At 42.0% G+C, this 14,831-nt stretch overlaps 2 pseudogenes; one reads left to right on the forward strand and one right to left on the reverse strand.

The window, feature by feature from the left end:
• Positions 1-2,300: 2,300 nt before the first annotated feature.
• On the forward strand, positions 2,301-3,341 carry LOC119334120 (annotated as a pseudogene).
• A 10,482-nt stretch (positions 3,342-13,823) lies between these two features.
• On the reverse strand, positions 13,824-14,456 carry LOC119334121 (annotated as a pseudogene).
• Between the last annotated feature and the right edge of the window lie 375 nt (positions 14,457-14,831).

The following is a 14,831-nucleotide window of genomic DNA, read 5'->3' on the forward strand; positions in this document are numbered from 1 at the left end:
TTCAATGTCTTCATACATTTTTTGGGGTCATCTCTAGTAGGAAAACCGAATCAATGAGGGACTTCTACCTGTGTTATCCTGCAATTCTCACAAACACCATTAGTCCCTCAACTAGGTTTGTCATCAATACTCCAAAACCAACTAGGGGTGGCACTAGATGCACTTACAAACTCCTGCCGGCTGGAAAGACATGGCAAGATTTAGTCCAACAACAGCTTGAATCAAGGAGAGAGGCAAGTAAGGTGATAAAAAGCTTAAGTTTTACATGAATCACTATTCTTAATGAGGTTATAAATACAGTTATTCAAACTGGTATATTTTCAAATGACGAGAGAGTTCCAAGTCTTAATTTTTTAGTGTCATCTCGGCCATAGTTTTATCTTGGACTTCCCCACCTTTCGATTTCACTGTGACCTTTGCCAGTAATCCTCCGTTGATTTGTTCATGTGCTGCTCAACTCTCTCCCTCTCTTGATCCATCATGTCGTATATGAAATCCCTTCATGTCTTCATTCCACTTTATATTGTCGCAGGTGGCCAGGCTAAGATGTGGTCTCTGTCTTGAGGAAGATGCACACTGCGTGATGTATACAACTACAAACATTCGGAGGATGAAAGTAAATATTTCTTGGTTCTTATGTTGGGTGATTTGCAACACGAGATGGTAACTAATTCCTATTGTTTGACTTAGTGCCACTCCATCATGTTTTGTTTCTAATGCGTTTAGGCATTAGTTACTTTCTGAAGCGTTAATGACAAGTACATTTACATGGGCCTTTATTATACATTTACATGCGCAAGTGATGAACCTATGTACACTACACCACAACAATGTATTCCCTATGGACGCGTGTTGGGTTAAGTTAGTAGTTTGGTATTCGAAAGATGTTTTCCCACAATATAGTTTTTCGACACACAATTCATATTTTATTAGTTAAAAGTGAAAGTTGTGGTTGTACCCCCCTTATCTAACCATCCATTTTGTGCCTCGCGGTCAATTCATGAACTTTCCACTTTTGCATCTCCAAAATAAATGAGCATATGGACATCAAACTTTACAGGTCAACAACGTATTCGATCTACGACATGTAACAAAAAATTCAGTTTTTTTGTTCAAATTAAATTTTGTATATTTATAATAGATCAACAAATTCCATATTCTCTTTCCAACATTTTAGTTCCAAAGTTATAATGATCTATAAAGTTTGATGTACATATGTTTTATCATTTGAGAGGAACCCACAAAAGAAATTTGTATGTCCTAAGTTAGTTGGATAGCACATATCTCGAAACAATGTTAGAGGGTATAGATAAGGGAGTGTGCACTTAGTATTAGCAAAACCAATCTCTATTTAAAATGTTGGTCAAAGTTTTACTCATAATATCGGAGAAAGTAGTTGCTAGAAATTGATGAGGATTTTGTGCATTTACAGAATATATCTAGGAGATATATAGTAGCCAGTTAATTTTGTGAGATCATTTATGTACAGATATGTGGTCATTTTATTGTATTAATTGTAATAGGATTTTTTGGCATGGTACTAAAATTATCTAAATATTGGCCGATGGAAATAGATAGCGCTCAAATATTATCACGAGAAGGCATGTTTTCAATCCTTTAAAACTCAACCACACACACTAGCAGGAACACACTACCCAGATCGAGAGATACCGATCTCTCACACTAGGTTTGCTACGTAGTGAGCCTGCCGGCCAAGATTTTGCTTTGGGATCTCTTCTACCGTTGGTCGCCATTCCACTGCACTCTTCCATTTCAAGGTCTGTTATTCAGTCCATAGCTGGTACTAGATGGTAGTAGTAGACAGTAGAGACTAGTAGTACTGTGCTGCATAGGTAGATGCATGGTTCGCATATATTCATTTTTTATATGAGAAGTATATATAAGTAAAAATCGTAGGAGTGGCCGTTCAGTTGGAATTGATCTTCCTGTGGTGCCGTTTTGTTTGTAGTATTAATTCAGCGGAACACCGCAGCAGACCAGAGGAACACCGTTCGTTTCCTCTGATTTTATGGGAGTCAAAACATTCGGGCCGAGCTCTTTTTTGTAGGAAAGCCCGAGGAAAAGAGATATAATGCTACCCTGCGATGCAACTCTTCTTTGCCATGGGCTGGTCCAAGAAACACGCGTAGGTGAGTTTGGTCCATAACTTGTATCTAGGCCAAGTAGTGTTATTGGCAGGTCATCCGACAATAATTGTGTCCCGCCTTTTGAATAGGTCGAGGTGGTTGAATTGTGTGCTAATAGGATCTTGTGTGGAATTGCAGGCACTTGAATTGCACATGGAGTTTGGAACTACAGTCTCGACCTGCAACGCGACGGTGGTTCAGGATAGCCACATCTTTGTGGTTAATGACTATAGTGTCATCAAGGAAACTGGACCGGGTAATTTTATGAGGTCCCATGCCTTCCAAGTTGGTGAGTATGACTGTTCAGTTAGATTCTACCCACAAGGAATCAATGCTGAAAGCCAAAAGCACATCTCTATTCTTGTTGAGCTTATGAGGGAAAATGCTGAAGTGAAGGCAATATTTTGTTATCGATTGATCTCCCCAGGAGGACAGAGCACGGAGTTGAATCAGATCGGAGTGTTAAACTTATCTAGTGCAGAAGGAAAATGTAGGATGGAAGGGTGTGGGACAAGGTAATGGAGAAAACTTTGCTTGAAGCAGAATATGTGGAATTTGACCACTTCTTGATTGAATGTTCGATCACTGTTATGAAAGATCCATTGGTGACTTGCAGTGACTTACTACTTTCACCCCAAGTGAAGCTGCCACAATCCCATCTATCAACTGATATGGCAAATCTATTAGAGTCAAAAGAAGGGGCGGACGTGACCTTCTACTTCCAAGGTGAATCATTTCTTGCACATATGCTAGTGCTTGCTGCAAGGTTACCTGTGTTTAGGGTGCAGCTCTATGGCCCAATGATGGAGAAAGATGGATCATCTATAATCCTGCAAGATATGTTACCTGACGTATTTAAGGCTCTCTTATATTTTGTACACAGACTGCTTGGTGCTTCCTTTCAACAATTTCGATGACGAGGACATAGAAGAGATTGTACTTCACTAACTCGAGGCTGCCGATCGATACGCAATTGAAAAGCTGAAGCTCATATGTGAGGCTATTCTTTACAGGTGTCTTGATGTACAAACAGTGGCAACTACATATGCGTTAGCTGATCAACATTAGTGTAACGATCTCAAACAGGAATGCCTCAAATTTATGGCATCTCCAACAAAACTTGGTTAAGTCATGGCAAGGCAAGACTATGATAACCTCAAGAGAAAGAGTGCTAGTTTTTCTAAGCGTAAATGAAAAGTATGTTTACACGAGTCTTTATTATACATTGACAAGTGCAAGTCATGAGCGTGTGTAGGATGTGGAGAGTGTGGATGCAACCAATCCAAGACTTGGCGTTCGCTAGTGAAAACAGCAGCTCAGTTGAGTGAGCGAGGCGACGCCAAGGAGGAGGGTGAAGCCGTGCGAGCCCGTGCTCGTCGCAACCAGTTAAGGAGGAGAGTAGGAGCTAGAGGCCATAGTGCGAGGTTCTGTCTAGACGGACGGAAGCGAGCTCGGCCCGGAGTGTAGGAGGCATAGCAGCAAGAGCCACCACGGCGTGGTGGATGGGCAAGGTGAGTCGGAAGCATAGCTCGCCTATAGGGAGCCAGTAGACCTGGCGTCACACATGTGTTTTCCCTTTTTAATTTTATTTCTATTAAAAAGAGTATATACATTATTATGAAAAGATAATTTATACAATTTTTTAAAAGTGTTCATTCCACATTAAAAAATGTTCATACTGTGTAAAAAATGATTGCTCAATATTTAGGAAATGTTTGTACTCCCTCCGTTTCTTTTTAGTCTGCATATAAAATTTGGTCAAAGTCAAACTTTGTAAAGTTTGACCAACTTTATAAGAAAACATATCAACAATCACAGTATGAAACCAATATATTAGATGCGTCATGAAATGGATTTTCATACCACATAGTTTTAGTATTGTCGATGTTGATACTTTTTTATATAAATTTGCTCAAACTTTGTGTAGTTTGAATTTGACCAAATCTTATATGCAAACTAAAAAGAAACAGAGGGAGTACCATTCGATAAGAAGTATGTTTCATTTCGAAGCTATTCACTTGTTTCCAAAAATGTACGTGGCATTTTGAAAAAAAATTATACAATGTAAACAATGTGTGCATAATTCGGAAAAATGTTTCATGCAGTTTAGAAACAATGTACATTACACATAAAAAGAGCTATGAACAAAAGGCGTGTCAAGGCAAAAGCAAAACAAAAGACACCAACATTCTTAGACATGCCCTATGGAGATTGAAGGCTATGGATTCTTCTCGAGAGCTCATACGCACACTCATGAACAGTAAAAAATAGTAAATGATATAAAAAAACTGATTATCTTGGAACAAACATTGATGAATTCTCCACATGTGTGCAAATTGTTATGACGAAACAACACATAGAGCATCAATTTTGTTTCTTTTCTACGGAAGTAGTTTTACATGTTTTTTATTCATGGAAATTTGCACGCATGTTCAGAATTGTTAATGTTTGTTCGCATTAAAAAATCAGATTTTAAAAAGTTTGTATACTGCTTTTCTTATTTTACTGTTCACGAGGATGCATCTGAGCTCGCGAGCAGAAACTTGATGTCCCTGATCTTTGTGCATCTCATGGCCTAGAATTGGAGCTAGGATTTCGGAGAGGGTGCGGTGAGTAAGCAACATGCAATACTGACACATTCATTGTACACAATACCATAGGGTAGCACGTGTTTTTTCTGTTGAAAACGACTACTGATTAGCACAACCATGTTATTCAACAGCTGTGCACCGTGGGCTCCAAGGATCTTATCCTTTTCTTTTTGGAGGAAGCTGAATAAAGTATTCTTTGATGCCTCCACCATCGACAGGCCAATCCGGTACTTGAAGGCCCGTATTTTAGCCTCGTAATCCTGCATTACCCGGACATTGATAGAAGTTAGCTTGGAGTCGAGCCACCCCATAAAGCACCATATTAGGAAAGAATGTTGAACAACTTTTGTAGGAAACCATTGTAGGAAAGGCCAGAGATGCTGATCGGCACCGGCGTCACAAAGATGATGAGCTTGGCGGCCCCGTGTGGCAGTCGACGATGGGGAGCGATGACTTGGCGGTGGCGGTGCTCAAGAAAGAATGCGGGTGTGGGTGTCATGCTGGGCAATGACATGGTGACGACACAGCAGCGGCCGACCTCCTTGGGTGGCAACCAGATGAGTATCATGTCAATGATCTCCTCAGGTAGGTCCTCGAGCAGGGTCACACATCTCCTACCCAACTTCATAGTGCGTCGACGACTTCGGTCGATTGAAAAGACATGGCAAGCTTTAGTCCAATAACAACTTCAATCAAGAAGAGAAGCAAACAAAACTAATGGCAAGTACATTTACATGGGTGTTTATTATAAATTGAAAACTTCAAATGATGAACATTTGTAGGACGTGGACAGAGTGGAGGCAACCAGATCTAGACTTGGTATTCACTAGTGAAAACGGAATTGACTGCTAAACCGAATTATACACTGAACTAAAGCCAAATACTCTAGTGAAAACAGAGTGTCGGCTAAACTAAAGCCACATACAATGCTAGCTTAACAGAAACTGGACTCGGAAGGCGAGACTGTCGGAGGGTCCTCGCGATGGTATAGCGAGCTATGTGCGCATCATGAGAATGTTATTTCGCTTGTAATTGACTAGCTTGACCACTAGCCGAAGGTGGAGAGAGAAAATCAAAAGGACGCACGAGAGAAGAGAGAGACAACAACGGCCAATTTGGGTTGCAAAAATGCTCACCTCCATTGGTGTAGAAGGTGGTGGAGAAGGTGTTTGCTAGAGATAGAAAGAGCATTGGCTCGGTTGAGTGAGTGACTGTGAGGCGACGCCAGGGCGGAGGGTCCAGCCGTGTCGGGGCCGTGCTCATCCGTGTCTAGGCCAGGAAGAGAGTTGGAGCTGGAGGCCATCGTACGAAGTTCCAATGTCTGGCGGCAGGCGAGCAAACTGAATCTGGTATCCAGGAGGCAGGGCAGGAGCTGAGACAGCAAAGGTGGATGGGCATGCCAAGACGGTAGATGAGCTCACCTAAAGGGAGCAAGTAGACATGATATCACTCATGTGCTTTTTCCTTTTTATTTTGTTTATATTAAAGAAATAGTAAATAAACAAAGGTTGCTCCACTCTTAGAAAATGTTTGTACCGTTCATAAAAACTACAAGTGACATTTAGTTTTTGCATGCATGTCAAGAAAATGTATGTGACATTTTTGGAAAATGTTTGACATTATATTTTTTGTGTAATCCAAACAAAATGTTTCGTACCGTACAAAATGTTCAGAACTTGTATTTTGAGAAAACGTTAATCGTATATTAATCTTTTAACACACACACACACACACACACACACACACACACACACAAAAGTATTTTCAATGTAAAAGATATACAATGTGTAAGAAAAAGTATACATCAAAACATCTACATGAAAATTAGTTAATCATATATTCGAAAATGTTCAAAACACGTATTTGGAAAATTACTAGTCAAGTATTGAAAATCTTAAATATATGGAAAATTACCTCTAAAAAAGGGAGCAAATTGATTTCGAAAGGAGCCACATCTATGTTCTATTATTTATTAAAGTATTTGACGGGTTTCCCAAAAAAAGATAAATAGACTAAAAATTACCACAATAATTAGAAATATATGACCATCAAATTAATAAACCAATTTTTTATAGCCATTAGATATGATTGTAAGTTAACAAACATACAGTTATAAATCAAATTTGCAGTTTAACATTTTGGTTTGAGCCTGACCACGCATTCTCTAGTGATCAATCAACATAGCACCATATTAGAACATGTATACGCTAACCAACATGTGGTTGGATGGTTAGGAGAATAGTGGTATTCCCCATCCCATCCCATGAGGGTTCAAGTCCTAGACTTGGCGCTGGTGTTCTCACTTTCCTTGGATGCGGCTGGGAACAACATACAATTATAAATGGGTTGGACAAAGAAATGTCTTAGCATCATCGCCTGCAGCTGCACCCCTTGAGCTGATGCACCAGGTTGTTGACCTTGTTGAAGTTCACGGGCTGCTTCCTGGGTATCTCAAAGCAGAGCGGACGAAATAAGTACCCAAGATGACATGACGAAAGCAGATGAAAAGAAGGGGGTCTTGGGGGCGGACAACAAGCCGACGATGTCGTTGAGGATTCTGTTGGTGTTGGCGATGAAGAGGTTGATGACCTCAGGGACCAAGGTTGGGCCTGAGCTGCCATCCTCGTCCATCGACTACAAGCACTGGAAATACTCATCCACCATACCCTAGATGGATCAGTTCACGAGAAGCTAAAGTGATAGTCAGCCAGCAACCACACGGGTTTAGTAGGGGGTTGAGGGTGGAATGGCCATGGCAAACATGGATGGGACAAGGTTGTTCAACTGGGCCCTAAGCGCGGCAGCCGCCATGGCGATCGATTGGGGGAGAGGAGCAGGTGCTGGAGGGATCCGAAGCTGTTGTGGCTGCGGCGGTGTTGTCGATGAAGAGTGGAGGAGGCTTGGGGATGGAGACCCTTATATGCCCGGATGGATGAGGCTATCCGCGCGAAGACGTGTGGCTGGGAGTGCCCCCCATTAACAGTGTACTAGTGGCTCGGCCGGGAGCCATTAAGGAGCTAGATGTTGTTGACGCTGGATGCAGATACATGGGCGCTCTGTCAAGGCTCGTTGGATAGTTGCACCACTGGCCATTGACAGTCGGCATCTCTCTAAAAAATAAAAACCTCGAGATGTATGAATACCAACAAGAAGTTTAGTGGTGGCTGGCTGAGCTTGTCTTATGGATTGATCGAGGGGCATCCAGAAGGATGATGGAAACCAGCCGTTTAATCGTAGTTGGTTTAATAATTTGTCAGTTGCATTTAATTTTTTTTCGAAAAGGGGGACTCCCCGGCCTCTGCATCAGAACGATGCATACGGCCACATTTATTAGCAAGTAAAAAGGTTCAACAAGGTCTTTAAGTCCGCGAACCAAAAAGATCGGCTAGCTCACATAGAGCGTCAACGCCAAAACAGAAAACCTGATAAACCACAACCGGCTGGCAAAATAACAGATAGGTAAACTAATCGCCTATCCTATTACATGACCGTCATCCAAACCGGTTGAAGATATCCCGCGCTACCATCTTCCACCGGACAGATCCAGTAACCAAACGCTCCCTGGCCTCCGTCGGAGTGAGTAAGGACCACATACGGATCAACGCAGTAGCCCGGAATAAAACCTGCAAAAATGAATGGTTGGTGTTCTGTTAAATGCCAAATCATTTCTGCAATTCCAAATTGCCCATAACAACGCACAAACTCCTACACGAATGTGTCTAGCTGTTTCTGGCTCTATCCCAGCAAGCCACGTCCCGAATAACGTGTTGACCGAATTCAGAGGAGTAACGTTAAAGGCAATTTGCACAGAGCGCCACAACCCTCGTGCCAACGGGCAGTCAAAGAAGAGGTGCTTGATAGTCTCTTCCCGATCACAGAAGCTACACCTAGTAGAGTCTGTCCAGTTTCGCTTAACTAGATTGTCCTTTGTTAAAATTACTTGTTTATGAACAAACCACATAAACACTTTGATTTTCAAAGGGACCTTGACGTCAGTTGCATTTAATAATCGATGCAATGCGTGTGTGTTTGAGGACAAGAGGACAAAGAAGAGACGGAACATAATTGTATATCCAACTCATGTTCGCTTTGCTCTACAACAAGCAAGTTCAGTGCAGTAATGGAATGAATTTGTTCCGGCTAATAATAGAATAAAAAACTCCACAATGCTCGTTCGCCAGAGCCAACGGCATTCCGTTCGATTGCTTCGCTTCGCCTCTCTCGTGTAAACGAAGGAGTAGTTCGTTGGATTGTTTTCTCGCGTCTAAGTCAGCCTTGTGGAGACGTCCTGGCTCAGCTGGGAACCATTAACAACTAAAGGTTGACGACGCCGGATGCAGCCAGATGAGCCACGGTTCAAGGCTCTGACCACTCGTTCGATGGGTCCTCCACTGGCCATTGACGACCGGCATCTCTAAAAACCTGGAGATGTATGTTCACGAAGAACAAGTTTAGTGACGGCTGGCTAAGATTGTGTATGGAAAATCATCAATGCTTAATTAATTATGAGTTTGAAGTGCATGCACATTAAGAAGAGGGCGTTGCCATCACATACTAGTTTATACATCAGTTGTTGTAGGAATATTTATAAGTCCAATGGTGGGAGCAAGTAGCCGCGACGTTACACATGTGTTCAAAATACTAATACTTGTATTATGGAAATATAATTTGGTTAATTTGTTAAAATTGTTCATCGCACATTTGAAAATTGTTCAATAAAGAAAGTTTGCTCAACTCTTAGAAAATGTTTGCACCATTCAGAAAAACAGTAAGTGACATTTAATTTTTTTTCCACGCATTTAAAGAAAATGTACGTGACTTTTTCGGAAAATGTTCGACATTACATTATTTTTTGTGTAATCCAAAACAAAATGTTTCGTACCATTAAAAACAGTGCACGTTCCACTTAAAAATATCGTTCACATGTTAAAAAGAAATGTCCAGAACTTATGTCTACAGAAAGTTCACATGTTTAAAAAGTGAAGTATCTACAGAAAGTTCATATGTTTTAAAAAAATGAAGTATCTACAGGAAGTGCTTCCACGGGAGACTTGTGCCTAGTAGTATTTAGGCCAAGAAAATCGTGTGCCCTTTTGATTTGCCGCACATTAGATACTATGCACGCATCAACGATCGCATCATTTATCGGAACGAGCACGCGAAGGAAAGCTCCTCAGAAAGTTATCTGCTACTGATCCTAAGGAAGAAAGCTCAAGCGCTGGCTTGGATGTCAATTTGCGCCGTGACATGGCGACGACACGACAGCAACCGACCTCCTTGGGTGGCAACCTGATGAGTATCTTGTCAATGATGTCCTTGAGCAAGTCCTCGAGCAAGGTCATGCCTCTCCTGCACGGTATTGTAGTGCGCCATCGACTCAGTCGGTTAGAAAGACACACCAAGATTTACTCCAATAACAACTTGTATCAAGAAGAGAAGCAAGCAAATTGACAGAAAGCATAAGTTTTGCATTGATCAGCAATGTCAAGTAAATTTACATGGGTCTTGATTATAGATTGAAAATTTCAAATGATGACTGTGTGTAGGACGTGAAGAGAGTGGATGCAACCAACTCAAGACTTGGTGTTCGCTAGTGAAAACAGAACTGACGGGTAAACAGATTTATACACTGAACTGAAGCCAAATACACTAGTGAAGATAGAGTGACGGCTAAACTAAAGCCATATACAGTGCTAGCTCAACAAAAAATAGACTTGGAAACCGAGACCCTCGGAAGGTCCTGCGACGGTAGCGAGTTATGTGCACATCATGAGCATGTTCTGTCGCTTGTAATTAACTAGCTTGAGCGTTAGCTGAAGGTGGAGAGAGTAAATCAAGAGAACGCACCCTAGGAGAGGGAGATAGAGAGAGACAACAACGGCCAGTTCTGGCGGCGATAGTGCTCACCACCATTGGGGGAGAACGTGGTGGAGAAGGGGCTCGTCAGAGCAGCGGCTCGGTTGAGTGAGTGAGGCAACGCCAGGGTGGAGGGTCAAGCCGTGTCGGGGTCAAGCTCTTCCGCGACTAGGCTAGGAGGAGAGCTGGAGCTCGAGGCTATACAACAAAGTTCTAGTGTGTGGAGGGAGGTAAGCGAGCTCAATCCGGTATGCGGGAGGTAGGGCAGGAGCCGCATCGTCAAGGTGGATGGGCATGTCGAGACGGAAGCTGAGCTCACATGTAGGGAGCAAGTGGACGTGACATCACACATTTTTTTGTTTTTTTTATTTTAGAAAAATACTAAATACTTGTATTATGAAAATATATTTTGGTCAATTTTTTAAAAGTGCTCATTGCACATTTGAAAATTGTTCAATAAACAAAGTTTGCTCTACTCTTAGAAGTTGTTTGCACCATTCAAGGGTGGTGTGCCGCCCATGGCCATCGATAATGGTTAGCGACGGCTGGCGCCAGCGGTGCTCATGCAAGAATGCGGGTGTGGATTTCACACTTCGTCATGACATGGTGATGGCACGACAGCGGCCAACGTCCTTCGGCGGAATCCTGATGAGTATTTTTTTCAACGACCTCCTCGGGCAGGGCCGCGCCACTCCTTGCCGGCATCATAGTGCTCTGTCGAGTCCGCTCGGTTGGAAAGAAACGAGAAGATTCAGTCCAACAACGGCTTGAATCAAGAAGAGAGGCAAGTAAGGTGAAAGAAAGCATAAGTTTTACATTAATCAGTATTTTTAATGATGCTATAAATACAATTATTCAAACAGGAATATTTTCAAATGACGAGAGAGTTCTAAGTCTTCATTTTACTGTGTGATCTCGGCCATAGTTTCATCTTGGACTTCCCCACCCTTAGATTCGAGTGTGATCTTGGCCACTAATCTACGTCGATTGGTTGGTGTGTTGCTTTTCTCTCTTACTCTGTTGATCCATCATGTCGTCTATGAAATCTCTTCATGTCTTCACATTCCACTTCTAATTGCTGTAGTTGACCAGGCTAAAATGATGTCTCAGGTCTTGTGGAAGGTCCACACCGCACGTTGAATACAAGTACAAAAATTCGGAGAATGAAAGTAAACATTTCTTGGTGCTTCTGTTGGGCGATTTCCAACACGAGATGGTAACTAATATCTATTGTTAGATTTGGTACAACTCCATCATGTTTTGCTTCATATGCGTTTAGGAATTAGCTATTTTCCTAAGCATAAATGAAAAGTATGTTTACATGCATGGATCTTTATTATACATTGACAAGTGCAAGTGATGAAGGTGTGGACAAAGTGGATGCAACCAGATCTAGACTTGGTATTCACTAGTGAAAACGGAAGTGACTGCTAAACCAAATTATACACTGAACTAAAGCCAAATACTCTAGTGAAAACAGAGTGCCGACTAAACTAAAGCCACATACAATGCTAGCTTAACAGAAACTGGACTCAGAAGGCGAGACCCTCGGAGGGTCCTCGCGATGGCAGCGAGCTATGTTCGCATCATGAGCATGTTATTTCGCTTGTAATTGACTAGCTTGACCGCTACCTGAAGGTGGAGAGAGAAAATCAAAATGACACACCCGAGAAGAGAGAGACAACAATGGCCAGTCCGGGTTGCGACAGTGCTCACCTCCAATGGGGTAGAAGGTGGTGGAGAAGGCGCTTGCTTGAGGCAGAGCAACGGCTCAGTTGAGTGAGTGAGGCGATGCCTGGGCGGAGGGTCCAGTCGTGTCGGGGCCGTGCTCATCTGAGACTCATCTGAGACTAGGCTAGGAAGGGAGTTAGAGCTGGAGGCCATCGCACGAAGTTCCAGTGTATGGCGGCAGGTGAGCAAGCTGAATCCGGTATCCAGGAGGTAGGGCAAGAGCTGGGACAGTAAAGTGGATGAGCATGTCGAGACGGTAGACGAGCTCACCTAAAGGGAGCAAGTAGACGTGATGTCACACATGTGCTTTTTCCCATTTTATTTTGTTTATATTAAAAAAGTAAATACTTGTATTATAAGAATATAAATTGGTTAATTTTTGAAAAGTGTTGATTGCACCTTTAAAATTGGGTCAATAAACAAAGTTTTCTCCACTCTTAGAAAATGTTTGTACCGTTCAAAAAAACAGCGAGTAACATTTACTGTTTTCATGCATTTCAAGAAAATGTACGTGACATTTTTCGAAAATGTTTGACATTATAATTTTTTTGTGTAATCAAAACAAAATGTTTCGTACTATACAAAATGTTGAAAACTTGTATTTTGGGAAAATGTTCAAAACACGTATTTGGACAATTACTATTCAAGTATTGAAAATATTAAATATATATTCAAAATATATTTTAGATGTATAAAAAATACACAATGTTTATGAAAAATACTAGACACCAAAATATATATTTTCAAAATGTTAAACATGTTTAAAAATGTTTGTAATGTGCTTCAAAAGTGTACAATGTGCATAGAAAAAATAATAGAAAATAAAATAAGAAACCTCAGAAAAACAGAAGAAAAGACAAAGAAACTGAATAAAAAATGGTAAGGAAAGAGGAAAAAACGAAAACCAAGGAAAGACAGAAGAAAACCGATGCAAAATAGTGAAAAAGGTATAAACATAAAAGAACTACCACATAGCTATAATATTGGATCGGCCCAGTAGTGCCTCGCGCTAGGCGAGAATTATTAGCAAGGCAACACATTGATACCCCAAGGGAGCACATTGATTTTGAAAGGAGCCACATCTATCTTCTATTATATATCAAAGTATTTGTCAGGTTTCCCAAAAAAGATACATAGACTAAAAATTACCACAATAATTAGAAACATATGACCGTAAAATTAATAAACCAAATTCTTATAGCCATTAGATATGATTGTAAGTTAACAAACAAACAATTATAAATCAAATTTCCAGTTTAACATTTTGGTTTGAGCCTGACCACGCATAGTCTAGTGATCAATCAACATAGAACCATATTAGAACATGTATACGCTAACCAACATGTGGTTGGATGGTTAGGAAAATAGTGGTATTACCCAGCCCATCCCATGAGGGTTCAAGTCCTAGACTTGGCGCTGGTGCTCTCACTTTCCTTGGATGCGGTTGAGAACAACATACAGTTATAAATGGGTTCGACAAAGAAATGTTTTAGCATCATCACCTGCAGCTGCACCCCTTGAGCTGATGCACCAGGTCGTCGACCTTGTTGAAGTCCATGGGCTGGTTCCTGGGTATCGGAAAGCAGAGCAGACGAAATAAGTACCCAAGATGACATGACGAAAGCAGATGGAAAGAAGGGGGTCTTGGGGGCGGACAGCAGGCCGGCGATGTCGTTGAGGATCCTGTTGGTGTTGGCGATAAAGAGGTTGATGACCTCAGGGACCAAGCCTGGGCCTGAGCTGCCATCCTCATCCATCGACTGCAAGTACTGGAAATACTCATCCACCATACCCTAGATGGACCATTTCATGAGAAGCTAAAGGCATAGTCAGCCAGCAACCACACATGTTTAGTAGGGGGTTGACGGTGGAATGACCGTGGCGAGCATGCATGTGACAAGGGTCTTCAACTGGGCCCTGAGCACGGCAGCCGCCGTGGCGATTGATTGGGGGAAAGGAGCAGGTGCTGGAGGGATCCGAAGCTGTGGTGGCTCCGGTGATGTTAATGGGGGAAAGGAGGCTTGGGGACGGAGCCCCTTATATACCCGGACGGATGAGGCTGTCCGCGCGAAGACGTGTGGCTGGGAGTGCCCCCCATTAACAGTCTACTAGTGTTTTGGCCGGGAGCCATTAAGGAGCTAGACGTTGTCGACGTCGGAGGCAGCTAGATGGGTGCTCGGTCAAGGATCGTCGGATGGTTGCTCCGCTGGCCATTGACAGTGGGCATCTCTCTTAAAAGTAAAAAACCTCGAGATGTATGAATACAAACAAGAAGTTTAGTGGTTGCTGGCTGAGATTGTCTTATGGATTGATCGAGGGCATCCAGAAGGATGATGGAAACCAGCCGTTTAATCTTAGTTGGTTTAATAATCCGTCGGTTGCATTTAATAATCGATGCAACGCGCGCGTGTTTGAGGACAAGAGGACAAAGAAGAGACGGAACGTAATTGTATATCCAACTCATGTTTGCTTCGCTCTACAACAAGCGAGTTCAGTTCAGTAATGG

Source organism: Triticum dicoccoides, chromosome 7A, assembly GCF_002162155.2.
Source record: "Triticum dicoccoides isolate Atlit2015 ecotype Zavitan chromosome 7A, WEW_v2.0, whole genome shotgun sequence".
NCBI lineage: Eukaryota > Viridiplantae > Streptophyta > Magnoliopsida > Poales > Poaceae > Triticum > Triticum dicoccoides.